At 36.6% G+C, this 18,483-nt stretch overlaps 1 long non-coding RNA gene across 1 annotated transcript; it reads right to left on the reverse strand.

Annotated features, from left to right (window-relative positions):
• Positions 1-3,081: 3,081 nt before the first annotated feature.
• LOC129442659 (uncharacterized) lies at positions 3,082-15,308 on the reverse strand. The gene is made up of 4 exons (XR_012359646.1): positions 15,227-15,308; positions 14,497-14,535; positions 14,185-14,291; positions 3,082-5,410 (listed from the first exon to the last, which is right to left on the reverse strand). It is a non-coding gene; the product is annotated as an uncharacterized lncRNA (long non-coding RNA).
• Between the last annotated feature and the right edge of the window lie 3,175 nt (positions 15,309-18,483).

Here is an 18,483-nt window from a genome sequence, read left to right on the forward strand (position 1 = left end):
TTGTGATGTAATTTTACCATCTGCCTCGCATGACTACACAAACTTCAAAAGGCAGTGATGAATTCAAATTGATTGAGGCCAGACATGGAAAAGAAGCTTAAAAGTTAACGATAACATCCGTCATGGTAAAGTATGTGCTGTAAGTATGTGCATACTTTACCGTATTTTCCGAACTATAAGTCGCATCAGTCAAAAATGCTTTTTTAAAGAAAGTTAAAAAACCATATATAAGTCGCACTGGACTATACGTCGCGTTTATCTAGAAAATTATTTCACAAAATCCAAGCCGAAAAACAGACATTTAATCTGAAAAGTGATGTCAATCAACTAAACAATGGCACACAGAACAGCAGGCTGAATAGGTGTCCATACATGTTAACGTAACATTACCATTTTATTCACCGAACACAGTAGCATGCAGAACATACCTGGGAGGCTGAATAAGCTTAATTAACACAACAAGCCAAATCAAGTTCCCGAAGTCATTCCACATCACTGAATCCATTGAATTACATGAATACAGGGGCAGCATAGGAAATTATTTACTTACAGATGTAGTAGAAAAAGAATAGAGCCATTAGTAATGATATCCACACTACTTGTTCTGAGTTATTGACTTATTATTTGAAAGTGGCGTGATCAAAATAATAGCAGTGTGAAGTTAAATTAGAAAATGTGTTAATTCTTTGAAAAAAATCCTGGTCCTTTTTGTAATTTATTAAGAAAGAGGGGAAGAAAATGTTTTCCCCGTTGTTATAAAATATATCTGTTGCTGATTTCTAAGTAAAATGGACCATTCCATTAGTGCTCAGAGGGACAACAAAATTTGATTTAAAAGTTGATTTGAGAGGGGAAAACCTTTAAAGAAATGCAGCAAAGTTTATGATGCTCAGCTAAGATGATCTCAGATGTTTTCAAATGGCAACAAAACCCAAAGCACATGGAAGATAACAAGCAACTTCTTTTAAAACGGATGGAAGTAGTCAGGAATGCAAAGATTCAGCCTTTCATCACCTGTAGACAGATCAAAGATGATCTAAAATGATTTATAAGTACTGTGACAGTCAGAAGACATCTGATTGAAGCTAAGCTGTTAACGAGAAGCTCCCATAAAGCACCATTGTTGAAATAAAGACATCTGCAGAATCACATCAACTGGACCAAAGATACATTGGCCGTGTTTGCACTATCAGGCTTCAAGCGGGCCAGTGCCTGCCGAGACCTGTGGTGTTTGCATTGTCACTTCCGGGGCATGATCGTGCTTCACTGGTGCTTCGTTGGGGCTTAAGGCCCGGCTTTTCTGGCCCGCCGAATACCTTGGGCCAGAGCGGGCTTCTCGGGGCTAGGGGAGTGGTAAAGGTCAAAGGAGTTTATCTGAGTCTCTGGCAAGATGCGCATCCATCTGTCTGCAGATTTAAAACTTTAAAAATAATCGGGATCACCAGTAATTTACTGTTTAACGGAAGATGCCTGCTATGTTTGTACTTCGGACTGAAGAAAATGATCTGCATTTGTAAAAAACAAAGATGCATTACAACGCCGAACTCGCCACGCTAAGGATCCGGCGCACACAGCTACCGGTTCGGGAGAAGTTTATAAAGTTTCGGGCACAGAACAAAGTGTTTAAAGTGCAACAGTGCTGAGAAATACAAGGTGTGTGTTGGATCATCATTTCAATCGTCCATGTATTAAAGAAGCGATCACTCGAGTCACGATGGTATCTACAGTCGGTGAGTTAACATGCTACATAACGTTTGCATACAAAACACTTAAAATAAAATCCAAATAACGATTGCATAAGTGTCTTACATGGGTGTTTTTTGTGTTATATTGTCATCTCTGTTGAATTTTTTAGTCAGCCCTTAGAAAAAGTAACCATGGTTTTATTATATTAGTCATAGCCATGCTTTCTGGTATTTTGGAGATTAATTAAACTCTTATATGAATGTAGCAAACTTTATATGTGGGTATACAGTATGTGTATTTACAAACCCTTTATACAAAACGCCACATGTGCTGCTTTATTCTTTTGTGTTCGTTTTACAGAAAAATGCCAACGTAAAGCTTTCAGTTTGTCATCCAGGAGTTTTTATTTTGTATATGAGACCCAGACAGCAATTTAGCTCTTACCGACGTTGGGGCGCATGTACTTGCCCGACATAAAGTGCCTCGGTGAGATGTCTTATGGAGATCGGTAGCTAATACCCAGCTAACAAATTTAGGTTCTAAAAACGTTTTCCAAACGTTCTATTTTGGTTGTGGGAACGTTGTTTTGGAACGTTATTTAAACGTTAAAATGTCCAGTTTTCTTGTCGTGATTATAACGTTATTTAAAGGTTCTAAAAACGTTCCATATAACGTTTTCCTAACTTTATTTTCACCCATTATACAACGTTCTTAGAACATTTATTTATAACGTTCTTAAAACGTTAAAATGTCCAGTTTTCTTGTCGTGATTATAACGTTATTTAAAGGTTCTAAAAACGTTCCATATAACGTTTTCCTAACTTTATTTTCACCCATTATAGAACGCTCTTAAAACATTTATTTATAACGTTCTTAAAACGTTAAAATGTCCAGTTTTCTTGTCGTGATTATAACGTTATTTAAAGGTTCTAAAAACGTTCCATATAACGTTTTCCTAACTATATTTTCACCCATTATACAACGTTCTTAGAACATTTATTTATAACGTTCTTAAAACGTTAAAATGGCCAGTTTTCTTGTCGTGATTATAACGTTATTTAAAGGTTCTAAAAACGTTCCATATAACGTTTTCCTAACTTTATTTTCACCCATTATACAACGTTCTTAAAACATTTATTTATAACGTTCTTAAAACGTTAAAATGTCCAGTTTTCTTGTCGTGATTAGAACGTTATTTAAAGGTTCTAAAAACGTTTCATATAACGTTTTCCTAACTTTATTCTCATCCATAATGCAACGTTCTTAGAACATTTATTTTTAACCTTCTTAAAACGTTAAATTGACCAGTTTTCTTGTCGTGATTAGAACGTTATTTAAAGGTTCTAAAAACGTTTCATATAACGTTTTCCTAACTTTTTTCTCATCCATAATACATCGTTCTTAGAACATTTATTTTTAACATTCTTAAAACGTCAAAATGTCCAGTTTTCTTGTCATGATTAGAACGTTATTTAAAGGTTACAAAAACATTTTTCACAACATTCACCTAACTTTCACATACTGTATAACATTCTTTTAATGGTTATTTTAAAATTATATCAACAATATAGTTATCATTTTAAACATTTGTGTTCAAAGGTTATAAAAAGTTTCTTACAATATTTTCAAAACTTTATTTTCACAAATATTCTTTAAACATAATTTTTTTATAATTCAAAACAATACAATATCCAGCTTTCTTACTTTCCATTATTTAAAGGTTACAAAACATTTTTGAGCATTTCACCAACTTTATGTCTTAGTACAATATCCTTTCAAAAATGTTTAACAAACATCAATTTAATTCAATTCAATTATATTTATACAGTGCTTTTCACAATAGTTCATCTTACCAAATCATCTGTACATGTAATAGAATATAAGACGACACAGAAAAGAACCTCAAAGTTTTAAATACAGTTAAGGAGTATTTGAGGTTACATGGAGTTAATTCTTATATAAATAATATAATAAGAATTACTCCATTCCAAGCTAAATTATGAACATACAGTAATAGAACAGTGATAGAACAGTGTATGTAATATACTCCAACTCCAAACTATATACCAGTATTAACATAATTTTCTAAAGACGTTATAAGGTTAATATCAGCAGTTTCCTAGTAAGCAAGCCACACAGAAACATTGGTCAAGGGGGAAACTTTTTCAGGGAGACAGAAATAAAAACCCAGTGAGAAAACCAGGCTTAGCCAGGAGGTCCAGTTCCCATCTTACATGTTACAGCTGTAGTGTGGTGCAGTTTGTAACCAAGGAAAGAGACCCTGTTATTAATTTCAGCTACAACATATGTTACGGTAATGTAGTATAGAATTTAGTATATACTATGCTATATATATATTCAGGCGTCACAGTTCGGTACAATGGAGGTAAAAGCAAAATAAAAATGTGAGGTATGCAGAAGAGCATCTCTAAACCCACAAAACGCTGAACCTTGAGGTGGATGGGCTACAGCAGCAGAAGACCACACCGGGTGTCACTCCTGACAGCAAAGAATAGGAAAACGAGGCTACAATTCTTACCAAAATTGGACAAAAGAAGATTGGAAAAACGTTTCCTGGTCTGATGAGTCTCGATTTCTGCTGCGACATTCTGATGGTAGGGTCAGAATTTGGCGTCAACAACATGAGAATGTGGATCCATCCTGCCTTGTATCAATGTTCAAGCTGCTGGTGCTGGTGTAATGGTGTGGGGGATATTCTCTTGGCACGCTTTGGGCCCATTAGTACCAATTGAGCATCGTGTCAATGCCACAGCCTACCTGAGCATTGATTCTGACCATGTACATCCTTTTATGACCACAGTGTACCCATCTTCGGATGTCTACTTCCAGCAGAATAAATAATCTCAGACTGGTTTCTTGAACATGACAGTGAGTTCACTGTACTTAAATGGCCTCCACAGTCACCAGATCTCAACCCAATAGAGCACCTTTGGGATGTGGTGGAACTGGAGATTCGCTTCATGGATGTGTAGCCAACGTATCTACAGCAACTGCATGATGGTATCATGTGAATATGGACCAAAACCTCTGAGGAATTTTTCCAGTACCTCGTTGAATCTATGCCACGAAGGATTAAGGCAGTTCTGAAGGCAAAAGGGGTCCAACCCGGTACTAGTAAGCTGTACCTAATAAAGTGGCCGGTGAGTATATGTGAGCAGTCATCAATTAAGCAGCATGAGGATGGGCATCAGGCGGATGAATGGTGGGATGAGCATCCCTCCAAATTGGAATTGGACCTGTCCGTCTCAGATTTCCTCGGTGAACCAGGATGACACAGGGAAACAGAAACAAGGTGCAATTAGTAAAGAGGCCCATCACATGTAGTGTTAAAGGCATTCATACAGTATAATAGATGCGGCATAAGTATGTATAGGAGATGAATTAGGTAAATGCTTGGTTAAAGAGATAAGTCTTAGGCGGGGCAATAGTTTACTCTTTTGTTCATTTTTTACTCATTTATTAAAAGTCACTTGATTTGTGGACAAAAAAGAAGCTGATTTAGAAGGCAACACTGTCATGACCACAACCTTCTTAAAACTGATGCTAATAATCGGAGCGCGCCATTAAAGGGACACTTCACCCATTTGCATTAAGCTTTGTATAGTCAGAATATGACTTACCCTTGTTCCTCGATGTGGAACATACTTTAAGGTGTCTGCAATGAAGACATCACAGCTGGAACATCAGATTGAGACGGTCTACACTGGATGTGAACATTATAAATACAGACATGAATAATAGCTTTAAGCTTCAGTAGACAATGATTAAAATGTGTAAATAATTGCAACCAGGTTAGACTTTGTGAAATGCAGAATAGATCATTTAATAACACAATATAGCTTGAGTAAAAGTGTGATTATAGCTTTTTATAGAAAATGTTTATTCTGTTTCTCGAATCTGACTGGCTGAGAGTCTTTTCCAACCGCCAGAGATATTCCACCAGTACCATCCCGTGAACTGCTTTACCATTTCTATCATTTGCCACTGGTCATTTTAAAATTAGTAATGGAGGCTTGAAGTCGTACAATTACATATTTGCGATTGAATAATGCAGCCACCAGAGCAGACTGTCTAGGACAGCGTTTCCCAACCCTGGTCCTCGGGCAAAAAAACTACTAATATCCTAATTAGAGCTGGGCATAGATTAATCTAGATTAATTACATGCAAAATAAAAGTTATTTTTTGCATAATATGAGTTTGTGCTGTGTGTAATAATTATGTTTAAATAAATACACACACATTCATGTATGTATTTAAGAAACATTTACATGTGTATATATATTTATTTATATTTTTATATATTATATATAAATAAAAACATTATATATAAATAAAACATTTCTTAAATGTACATATATGTATGTGTGTGTGTTTACATATACATAATATTTACACACAGCACAAACTCATATATTTTGCAAAAAATTACTTTTATTTTGTATGAGATTAATCTAGATTAATCTATGCCCAGCTCTAATCCTAATATAACTAAGGCCTAATATAATATCCTAATATAACTGGATTAATCCAAACCCTGTCCAGGAAACTGCCCCAAAGTGTTTAAATAGTGTTTCTGCAGGTGAATGTTGTGCCAGATTTTTCCTGTCACAAATATTTGATCGACTGCTCAAATCATTAGATTAGCCTTTCCTACTAATTCTAAAAGCCGATCAGAAACAGAAATAATGGTTGCATACGTAAGAAATAATTGATGACGGGCAGCTGGATAATTCAAAATAATGCACACTCAAGGTGGTAATGCGGCACATCACGAAGCTGAGTGTGCATTATTTTTAAATAACTCAAAGGATCAGAGTCAATTATTCCTCTTATACCACGGTTACAAAAGACATTGCTTGGTTGGTTACATTTGACAGGTCAGGTGTGCATTTATCGAAAAATAATGCATACCTGTGAAACATTTGTTAATCAGAAGCATTCAACAGCCATGGGGTATAATTGATTATAACATTACATTGACGCATTCGGCAAACGCTATTATCTTAAGGGACTTACAGTGCATTACAAGGTATTATGTATTTTTTCAGTATGTGTTCCTAGAGTTTCGAACCCATGAACTTTTGCATTGCTAATGCAATGCTCTACCTCTGAGCTTTACAGAAACATAAAAAAAAAATGTTTGTTAAATGAACTTGTATAGGAGTTATTCGATCTACGTCATCAATGTTCGCGGCGGCCATATTGTTGACATAGAACTGTCAGTCTGTCAATTGACAAGCGAGGCAGCGTGGGTATTATGCATGGTATTATCGATGTAATTTTTTTAAACCGCGCGATGGTGTGTGGTGTAATACACGACTGTTCTAACAACAGCAAAAAGAACCCCGGAATTAGTTTTTATGCGATACCGACTGTCAGAAAACATGAAAGGAAGGAGACAGAGGAGTTGAACCAGAGAAGGAGAGACTCCCAACAGCAAAGTCTGTCCCCATCATTTTACCACAGGTAACGTTAGAAATATATGCCTCACAGCAAAGTCTGTCCCCATCATTTAATCACATATGGTTAGCTGTACGCAGTGGCTGAAACTGCTCTTTCAATTAAGCTGCCATAAATTGAGACAGTTATTAAATTAGGATTAATAACTTTATGAACATAGGTCTGGCATTGATACTAGGTAGGGAATTAAGGGCCGTTCACATTATAACAATAACTATAAAAAATATAGTTTTGAAAATCGTTTTATATTAAAGAGAATAGCGGAGCTCAAACCAAAACTATAACGATGCAGATACAATGAATTGAACTTCAACTGCACGAGCACTTAAAATGACAGTGAAGCTCATTGAGGTCTATAACATTAGATTACCTGCAGTTGCTGTGAAAATTGACATAATGTTTTTTTAATCTATTACATTAACTAACTGTTATGCCAAAAGGTAAGAGATTACACAAACTATTATATTCACTGTTTAGAGTTACGCGAAACGCAGCGTGTTGAGGACATACAAGCAATATTAAAGGCAAGTGATTTGCGCGAGTGCCGTGAGCGAATTAGCATAAACGTATTGTTTGGTGATGTGGACGATAATATAGTTATCGTTATAATGTGAACAGCCCTTCAGTGCTTGTATGATGTATGCGGATACTGTATGAACGATATAGTTATAAATATCCAGATAAGTTACGCCTGGCAATAAGGACGGATCTTTACTTAAGGCTATTGGGTCTATTTGATATGGTTCCACACCAATCAAGCTTATCTTCTCTTAATACTGACGAGATGATGCCATTTAGGCTACTGCTCCCCTCAACTCTAGGGGCAGGACAGATGTCATGTCAACAAGATGGCCGCGGTTAGCTACTTCCAGTGTTTGCGAATAAGCCCTATACAGGGAGTGCAGAATTATTAGGCAAGCTGTATTTTTGAGGATTACTTTTGTTATTGTACAACTACAGTGCTCCTGGTCAACCCAAAATGCCAACAAACCCCCAAACCCGAACATTTAAAGGAGCATTTCACCCATAGAAACATTAATCTTCATTGAAAGTGTCTCATATTTGTAGTCGAAATGTAACATACATTTCGAATTTGGTGCCAATTTGACTGAGAAAAGGGCTGTTTGTAGTCTCACCTGCTCAAGAAAGATATTGGACTTCCTTCTTTCAATGATGCAAAATGATGATTTTTACATCATTGAAAGAAGGAAGTGCAACACTGAAATATATATTTCTCCTGTTTCAGCAGCAACTGAGGAAATTATGCACGACCATTCAAAAACATGACTAGGGTTCTAACTATACAAAGATTAATGCAAATGGGTGAAGTGTCCCTTTAAGTAGTAAAAGTGAAATTTTGGCTTTCTTAAGAGAGTGTTTCAATGTGCATCATTGTTGGGCAGCTGTTAGTGTGCAGAATTATTATGCAACTAAATGAAAAACAAAGATTTTACCATCTCACTTGTTTTTTTTTTCACCTGTCAAAGTGAGAATAACAAACAAACTCTACATTTACAAAAAAAAAAATAAAACAATAAAAAATATATAAACTCAGTGTCCAATATAACCACCCTTCTTTTCGATAACAGTCACAAGGCTTCCATTCACGGATTCAGTCAGTTTCTTGATCTGGTCTGAACCAACATTTTGTGCAGCCACAACCACAGCCTCCCAGACACTGTTCAGAGAGGTGTACTGTTTACCTTCACTGTAAATGTCCTGCTTAAGAAGGGATCAAAAGTTCTCAATAGGGTTTAAGTCAGGTGAAGAAGGGGGCCATGTCATTAGTTTTTCATCTCTAAGGCCTTTACTGGCCAGCCACTCAGTTGAGTACTTTGATGCATGTGCAGAAGCGTTGTCTTGCATAAAAAAAGTCTTCTTGAAAGATGCAGATTTTTTCCTGTACCACTGCTTGAAGAAAGTGTCTTCTAAAAATTGTCAGTAGGTCTGAGAGTTGTTTTTTATTTCCATTTTCAACCCAAAAAGGTCCAACAAGCTTATCTTTAATTATACTTGTCTGTGCCTGCCTGCCTGTAATGTAGAAGACACTTTCCTCAAGCAGTGGTACAGGAAAAAGTTTGCATCTTTCAAGAAGACTGATTATTTTGCAAGACAATGCTCCATCACATACATCAAAGTACTCCACTGCATGGCTGGCCAGTAAATGCTTTAAAGATGAAAAACTAATGACATGGCCCCTTCTTCACCTGACTTAAACCCTATTGAGATCTTTTGAGCCCTTCTTAAGCAGGACATTTACACTGAAGGTAAACGGTACACCTCTCTGAACAGTGTCTGGGAGGCTGTGGTTGCACAAAATGTTGGTTCAGACCAGATCAAGAAACCGACCGAATCCGTGAACGGAAGGCTTGTGACTGTTATCGAAAAGAAGGGTGGCTATATTGGTCACTGAGTTTATATATTTTTTTATTTTTTATTGTTTTATTAATTTTTTTGTAAATGTAGAGTTTGTTTATTATTCTCACTTTAACAGGTGAAAAAAACAAGTGAGATGGTAAAATCTTTGTTTTTCATTTAGTTGCAGGGCTCCAAACAAAAAAAATCAATTAAGGAGCCATTGGCTCCTATAGGGGAAAAAAACAGGCGCCAAATAATTTTTTAAGAGCCACATAACAATGCACTTACTTTTAGCAGGCATGAAAATGGTCAGGGGTGAAAAGGGTCCTCGAGGGGCGACGTGGCCTCTGATGGGGCCGGGAGGTGGGGGACTCCCCCAGAATAAATATTATGGCCTCATAAGGGGTAACTTAACTTGTTTATTCTTAAGGCATGTGATTGGCCAAGGACAAAAAATGAGGAAGGAACCCAACATCCCCCCACACGCGCAGAAACAAAATGCACACCATAACAAATGCAAAAAATACATTATGACCATTATTTCAATTATTTAATTCTGACGGACAATTTAGGTTGTAAATTTAAAATGTAAACATTTGACTAGTAGGTTATCCAAAACCATGTTTAATTAAATGGGTTAATACATGTGGAAAGCTGTAACAAGTAGCATTCCCTTACCATTTGACATCTGCAATAATTTTATTTTGCCATAATCAGACCATCAGTCACAAGGCCAAACAATTTTAAGTTGGCCTTGGAATAGGGTGGACCTGAATGCCTACAGTACATGTATTTTAAAATTACTTAATTTTACAATATAGTACTGGTTAAATGAATTGCATTATGGTTTTTGAGTCATGAGTTGAATAATTTTCAGCAAAAAAGTGATGTTGGAAAATTAAATAAGAACAAATCAAGAAATTACAAACATATAAATAGAAAAGAACAAATTTACAAATAAAGTAAGATCTAACAGTATTGATTAGGTAGAGAAACAGTATCAAATTAATATAGCACTGTTTTCATTCTATAAATTAAATATAATTGATCTTTTTAAAGCTATAAAAGCGATTTTCCTTTTGTCTTCTGTAGTCTGATTTACATAACGACTCAAACATAAGCTTTTCTTATAAGATGAACTGTCCCTTTAAGAACAGAGAAGCACTGATCTTTACACTAGCTGCGTTTACATGGACATTTGTAATCCGTTTAAATGATCAATCTGAATAAAAATGCTCCATGTAATCACCTCAATCGGACTAAAAAGTGGCAATCTGATTAAAAATCTAATCCGCTTGTTAGGGGTGGTTTATACCTTTTATAATCCGCTCAAAAGGACATGTATACACTTGATCGGATGGATAACTGAAACTGGGACGCTCTGCGCATGTGCCATCTTTTCTTTTTTTAATGGCGGTTGGTAAACCCACTGAAAGGCGAAATTCCGCCACCTACAGGACGGGAGTGTTGAGCATATTCACACGTGCAATGACGTAGAATTGCCGTAATGACATGTGACGCAAATATTTGAGTTTGTTTTGTTGAAGGAAGTCACAAGAAGTGATTTGTCTTGTTAATCTTGTTCCTATTATCCTTCCAATTCCCCATAAAGTGATACAAGACAGCCTTGTCCGGTCAGTCCATGATTTATTCTTTGATCCACAAACGCGTGTGTTTGGACTCGCTCTTGCGAACGGTCTCTGCAGCACTGCGTGAAGTAAAATACGATTTTTGGGCACACGTGAATGGGTGTTTTTGCTGCTGCTTTGAGGCACAAAGCAAATCTTGAAACAGCGTGAAACTATATTTGTGCAATGTGCGCATGTCAAATGATCAAATCTGATGTAAATCTTGTGTCATATAAACACGCACATCAATCCGATCACATTATGAAGTGTTCATGTTAACGCTATGATAGGATTTATTAATCGGAAGGATTTTAATCCGATGGAGGCAAAATGTGTCCATGTAAACGTAGCTACTGACACATCTGATCAACTGCTCACTTATAATTGTCTGTTTTTATGAGTATATTTGCAGAGACTGTGGCATTACAAGATCATTTGTGCATATATCTCCTGTCAAGCCCAAAGAAATCATGTGTTTGCGTGATTTTTAAAACGCACATTGGGCTTGAGTGTATGCACGTATATGCACAAAAAAACGCTCCGTTTAGCATCTTTGTCGTTCGAATAGTCTAAAATCCAGGACGTCTTGAAATGTCTTTCGGCACGGTGTTCACTGACTGATGCGGAAAGATGAATCCCTGTGTCTCTGGCGTTCTCTCCCGCGCTCGTTCTGGCACAGCTGCTGGAGCCTGCTTTTTGTTAGCAGTAGCAGAGCGACGCAATCTCATTCATTTCAATGGAAACCTGGGCGACTTCCGGCGACACGAGTGAAAGTGACCGTTGGCGACCGTATGCGCGTGTCCAGCGACACGAGAAAGTTAAAGGGAAACTTCACCCATTTGCATTAAGCTTTGTACTGTTAGAACCCCAGTCATGTTTTTGAATGATCGTGCATCATTCCCTCAGTTTCCCCTGAGAGGGGAGAAATACTGATTTCAGTGAGGCACTTCCAAATCGTCATTTTGCGTCATTGAAAGAAGGAAATTCTGTATCTCTATTGAGTGTGAAAGACTACAGACACTCATTCCTCATTTTTCCAAGGTGAGGGCTATGGGTGGGACCCACTCACGCTTCAGACCAATTACAGATAAGTGGGTGGGACTTACGAAAATATACGAACACAGACGGGAAAAAACGATCAGCCGCCATCTTTATGCTAAGCTAAGCTAAACAGAAGTTGTGGAGCGAGTCAGACTTCATGTTACAATAACAGTGGAAGTTAATCAATATAATATAGAAGAGGGTGATTTCGCAAGCGTGATGCTCTAATCTGCTGTTCATTGCACCTTTATGAACCACAATACAGCAAAGAGCTGAGGCAGATCAGAAGCCCAAGGAGTAGGCCGGAGCCTGGGCGTCGGCTGGGTAGAGGAGCCCGGGGAAGACGCTGCAACCATCCGCCTCTGCTGTGTAGAGAAGCTTGCCTGTTCTCTCGCTGTGTGCCCTCTTTCTAACATTTCTGCATCAGATAAGGATATGGACGTTCGTTTGGTTAAGGTTTTTAGGCAAGAGAGCAACTTTGCACGCGTTTGCACATGTTTATTTCACGGACGCGTTTCGGTTTCCGAGCAAACGCGCTGCGGATTATATGAGCTTGGACGGACTCGCGCTGTGTGCTTTCGGTGTAAGATTTCTGGATCAGATAAGGATATGAACATTTGTTTTGTTAATGTTTCTGGGCGCGTGCTTATTTCAAAGACGTGTTTCGGCTTACGAGCACAAGCTCCAAGAGCTGAGGCAGCGCGTCTGTGGAGATATTATGTAGGGGACGCGTTTGTGTGCAGGATGCAGTGATAAACGGATGTCTAACTAAAGTAAGTGTTCTATTTTAAGTGTGTCATTATAACACAGATGTAATTACAGTAAACACGAGACAAAAAGAAAATTGGTAAAACTAAATAAACATTTAAAATGCATACCCTTTTTTAACTACTTGAAAAGACATTTGTACTGCAGATCTCAAACCGCACGTTACTGTTTGAATAAGACTTTGCTACACACCAGACCAGAGTGTTATTGTGTGTAACACAATGTAACATCACGTTTAAAAGTAAGTCATGATTGGTGTCTGTCAGACACAGTGGTGGGGGCTATTTTCTTTGTTTTACTAACGTGGCATTTATGTACACAATATCATATCTGAGGCGTGTTCCGATTAATGGGAGTGGCTTGCAGAGCTGTGCATTGTGGTGCATAGTGGGAGTTGTAGTTTTTCATACAATTGTGCTCTAAAGTCACATTTTGTCTTTTCTCGGTCAAATAGGCACAAAATTCTACATTTATGTTACATTTTGACTACAAATATGACTCACTTTCCATAAAGATTAATGTTCCTATTGGTGAAATGGCCCTTTAAGAAAAGTTTTACTTTATGCAAAGGTCGAGTGACTTTCGGGAGCGACTACCAATGAGAACAAAGCAGTGGAGTTCACGTCATCCTTCTCTCGTCAGTTACTGGCGTGGATGGTACTCATTTGTTTATGACAAGCAGATTTAGAAACGCCTCATTGAAAGAGACAAGCGACACACAGCGATAACGTCGCTGGCTGTCTGAACGAGGGGTGACGTTCACACAACGCATCTCATTTCATGAAGTTAACAAAACGAATGAAGCGATAGGCTACTGGTTATAAAACATGCACATATAATGCAAATTTTACAATCAAAGGGAGTAAATTTGTATTGTCGCCAATGGCGACCTTGACAGAAATTTCACTCGCACATAAATATATTTGGTCGCAAATGCGACCATTTTAGTCGCAGTTTGGAGCCCTGAGTTGCCTAATAATTCTGCACACTAATAGTTGCCTAATAATGGTGTACATAGAAATATTCTCTTAAGAAAGGCAAAATTTCACTTTTACTACTTAAATGTTCAGGTTTGAGGGTTTGTTAACATTTTGAATTGACCAAGAGCACTGTAGTTGTACAATAACAAAAGTAATCCTCAAAAATACATCTTGGCTAATAATTCTGCACTCCCTGTAGAAGCAATATCAGTTGAGTTACAGAAACTTTTGAAACACTTACGAATAATCACAGTGCCAAAGGTATTTCTTTCCCTTTCGATCCATTGTATGTGGCAACTTGCAAAACCTTCCTTACAGCATCACCTGGACCATTGCTACCAAGCGGATCTGAAACAAAATAAATTATAATTTAGCACTTTGCAGGCTGCATTATTCCCATCTTAATCCCACATCACTTATAGCAGACCTCTAAAATGGTACACAATGTGTTCAATCTTGGACTTATGAAAAATTATGCAGACAACAGGTAAATACATCTTTAACAGATTTATCTAGTTATTTTACATTTTTTTAAGAATTATTCTCAACATACCGAGCCAGACTGAATTTCATGAAACCTTCAAAGATGTTACTGGAGGAGAAAAGTAATATTACAAATATATTCAAGAGCCACATGCCATGCTGTATTTTATACTAACAATATCTATTATATAAGCAGTAACTTGCCTTATACTGCTGCTGCTGCTGCATTGTGTATAGCCTACTGTGCATTTTTAACTTACATGTATAAGTTACTGCTTATACAGTATGGTTTACAGATATACTGCAAACATTGTTTACTATTCACAAACATACAGAAACAGCAATACTGTTTCTGTTATAAGTACTGCACAGTAGTACTGTACTGACTTCCACAAAGAATAAATAAAAGTAACATTATCAAAGTCCCTGTAGTGTAGATTATTTTCGATGAGAAGCGAAATAACGTTAAACATTGTAAGTAAACTTGAGTTGCAAGTTCTAATCATTGCAAAAGCGTGTCAACTAAGTTACCACATTTACAAATAACGTCCACACAGCGGTTATTCATGCTTGTCGTCTGCCCTCGTCTTTGGGAAAACAAAATATTTTTATGTCAGACCAGGTATTGAGTCAGTTAACTTCACAGTTAGCCACTAGCCAGACCCATAAACAAACACAATCCGACACGTATGATGGAGAAAAGAGTGACTGATCAATTTAACGTTACTTACTTTATGCCATATTAGCTAGGTCATACTTTTCAAAGAAAATAAAGAAAGATAAATAATATACACACTTACCTAACGCGGTTTGGATCTCACCGCGTGGAATGTATCTGGAACGTTTCTTCATGCGCATGCGCGGTTCGTCTTGCGCGCCAATTTGTTTTAAAAAATATACATCACAACATAAAATATTAGATTATATAAATATATCAAAATAAATATATCCAGTGCTGAAAACGGACAGTAGTGATACATATAAGCGTTATTAGACGTTTATATTACTCTACTAATTTATAACCTATTTAAGAAAGCATCTGGGAACATTAAATATTTTAAATTTCAGATAATATAGATAGATTACATAAACGAGATGCTGCACATTTTCGTTATTTTTTAGATACTACTTTAATATTTGTAATTTTTTTATTTCATTTACTTTGTTCCTGTAAGTGTTTATAATTTCTTTTTATAATTAAGTCAAGATTCAAAACAGTGATCCACTTTTCCCATAAAAAAAAAAAAAAAAATTAAGGATGTCCCCGTTTTTGGTGTGTTCTCCATAACCCACATAAAAGATGAAAACATTTAAAAAGGTTTTGACCCTGTTTTTAAATTTCTAGACAATAACAAATAAGATTTCAAGGATATTTTAATCATTAGGACATGTCCGTACTTGTCATTTGAAAAAGCTGGTCACCTTAATTTAAGGGCAACCTATCCATCACATAAATTTCATTAAAATTCTTATGCACTTATTGGTTTTCTCCTCTGTGGCTTGATTCTTTCTAGCATCATCTGACCATGTAATGTATATGAATGATTGGAGCATCTTCCATTCCAACTTACTTTCTCGTTTTTTTCTGTACCATTTCAATCACACAATGTCTCTCTGATTGTCAAAGCTTTTGTACGTAATGTACACAGTTCCCCAAAAAAACCCTTCCTGGTTCATAGTGTACAGGACAACAGGACTTTGCACAACTGGCTTTAACCTGCATGGGTTATACACACACAGTGGGCTCGGTGACATAATCTTCCAAATGTAAAGCCATGCCACATTTTTTGTCTTGTTGTCATTTTCAACACATTGATATTAAAGTGCCAGGCAGTTTCAATATCGAAAATTACCTTTATTGCAGTGTGTCATGTAGCTGTCCATCTATGGTGTGCAAACACACAAGTTTCTAAAGTAGGGAGTTGAACCATGTTACATACATTTTCTTTTTGAATCTCTGACCTGTTGTCTATTTACATATAAAGGCAATACTTTGCATAAGACTACAGTCTTGCACCAAAACCCTGATCTGCCCACAGACCCTTACACTAGTTGGTGTGTTAACATCATGTCTAAGACACTGTGTTTTAAGCTGTAAGGGCAAGTTTGTGTTGTTTTCACTACCATGAAGATAAATCAAATTCAGAGGATAAAAACCCTTTTTTGTTATTTTACTGACGATTGCTTCTCCAATCTAGGTGAGTTCAAGGCAGGATTTGCGAAACGTTTGACCCTGAAAGACCCTTTATTTGGACCAACAAACATCTCAGAGTGTTCTGAATGTCTAGTTAGCACTAGGCTAACGCATGTAGTTGCAACTATTATTTAATGTTAAGCTCTTGGCCTGGTGCTTACCTGGAGGTAAATTTTAGAGTCTGTCATTGTTCTTATTACTTGGTTTAAAGATAAATGATGTGCAATGATCTTGTTTTTTTTTATTTTATTTAACAAGAGCGTTTTAAGATTACAAGAACCTTCATCAAGTACAAATATCATCAAAGGAAGTTTAGAAAATGCTGGATCTAGGAATGTTTTCTCTTAACAAAACGAGAACCTTCATCAAGTACTGTAAAAATAACATTAAAAGGATGTTTCAAGAACGTTGTTCTAAGAACGTTTTCTACTAAAAAATTTTCTTAACATTTTGACAACCTTCATCAAGTAAAAATAAAATCAACAGGACGTTTTGAGAACGTTGTTCTAAGAAAGTTTTCTCCTAACATTATGATAACCTTCATCGTGTAGAAATAAACTCAACATGACGTTTCGAGAACGTCGATTTAAGAACGTTTTCCCGTAACATTATGACAACCTTTATGATTTAGAAATAACCTCAAGAGGACATTCCAAGAACAATGTTCTTAGAATGTTTTCCTGTAACATTATGACAACCTTCATCGTTTAGAAATAACCTCAAGAGGACATTCCAAAAACGTTGCTCTAAGAACATTTCCCGTAACATTATGACAACTTTCATCATGTAGAATTAACCTCAAGGGGACATTCCGAGAATGTTGTTCTAAGAATGTTTTTCCGTAATATTATGACAACCTTCATCATTTAGAAATAACCTCAAGAGGACTTTGCAAAAAAGTTGTTCTAAAAACGTTCCCCGTAACATTATGACAACTTTCATCATGTAGAAATAACCTCAAGGGGACATTCCGAGAATGTTGTTCTAAGAACGTTTTTCCGTAATATTATGACAACCTTCATTGTTTAGAAATTAACCTCAAAAGGACGTTCCAAAAACGTTGTTCTAAGAACGTTTCCCGTAACATTATGACAACTTTCGTCATGTAGAAATAACCTTAAGGGGACGTTCCGAGAATGTTGTTCTAAGACCGTTTTTCCGTAATATTAGGACAACCTTCTTCGTTTAGAAATAACCTCAAGAGGACGTTCCAAGAACGTCGTTCTAAGAACGTTTTCCCGTAACATTAAGAGAACTTTCAATGTGTAGAAATAACCTTAAAAGGACGTTCCGAGAACATCGTTCTAAGAACGTTTTTCTGTAACATTAAGAGAACTTTTATTGTGTAGAAATAACCTCAAAAGGACGTTCCGAGAATGTTGTTCTAAGAACGTTTTCCAGTAACATTAAGAGAACTTTCAATGTGAGGAAATAACCTCAAGAGGACGTTTCAAGAACGTTGTTCTAAGAACGTTTTCCCGTAACATTAAGAGAACTTTCAATGTGTAGAAATAACCTCAAAAGGACGTTCCGAGAACATTGTTCTAAGAACGTTTTCCCGTGACATTATGACAACCGTCGTCGTTTAAAAATAACCTCAAGAGGATGTTCCATGAACGTTGTTCTAAGAACGTTTTTTCCGTAACATTAAGAGAACTTTCATTGTGTAGAAATAACCTCAAAAGGACGTTCCGAGAACGTTGATCTAAGAACCTTTTCCAGTAACATTAAGAGAACTTTCAATGTGAGGAAATAACCTCAAAAGGACGTTCCGAGAACATTGTTCTAAGAACGTTTTTTCGTAACATTAAGATAACTTTTATTGTGTAGAAATAACCTCAAAAGGACGTTCCGAGAACGTTG

This window comes from Misgurnus anguillicaudatus, chromosome 20 (assembly GCF_027580225.2).
Source record: "Misgurnus anguillicaudatus chromosome 20, ASM2758022v2, whole genome shotgun sequence".
In the NCBI taxonomy this organism is placed as follows: Eukaryota; Metazoa; Chordata; class Actinopteri; order Cypriniformes; family Cobitidae; genus Misgurnus; species Misgurnus anguillicaudatus.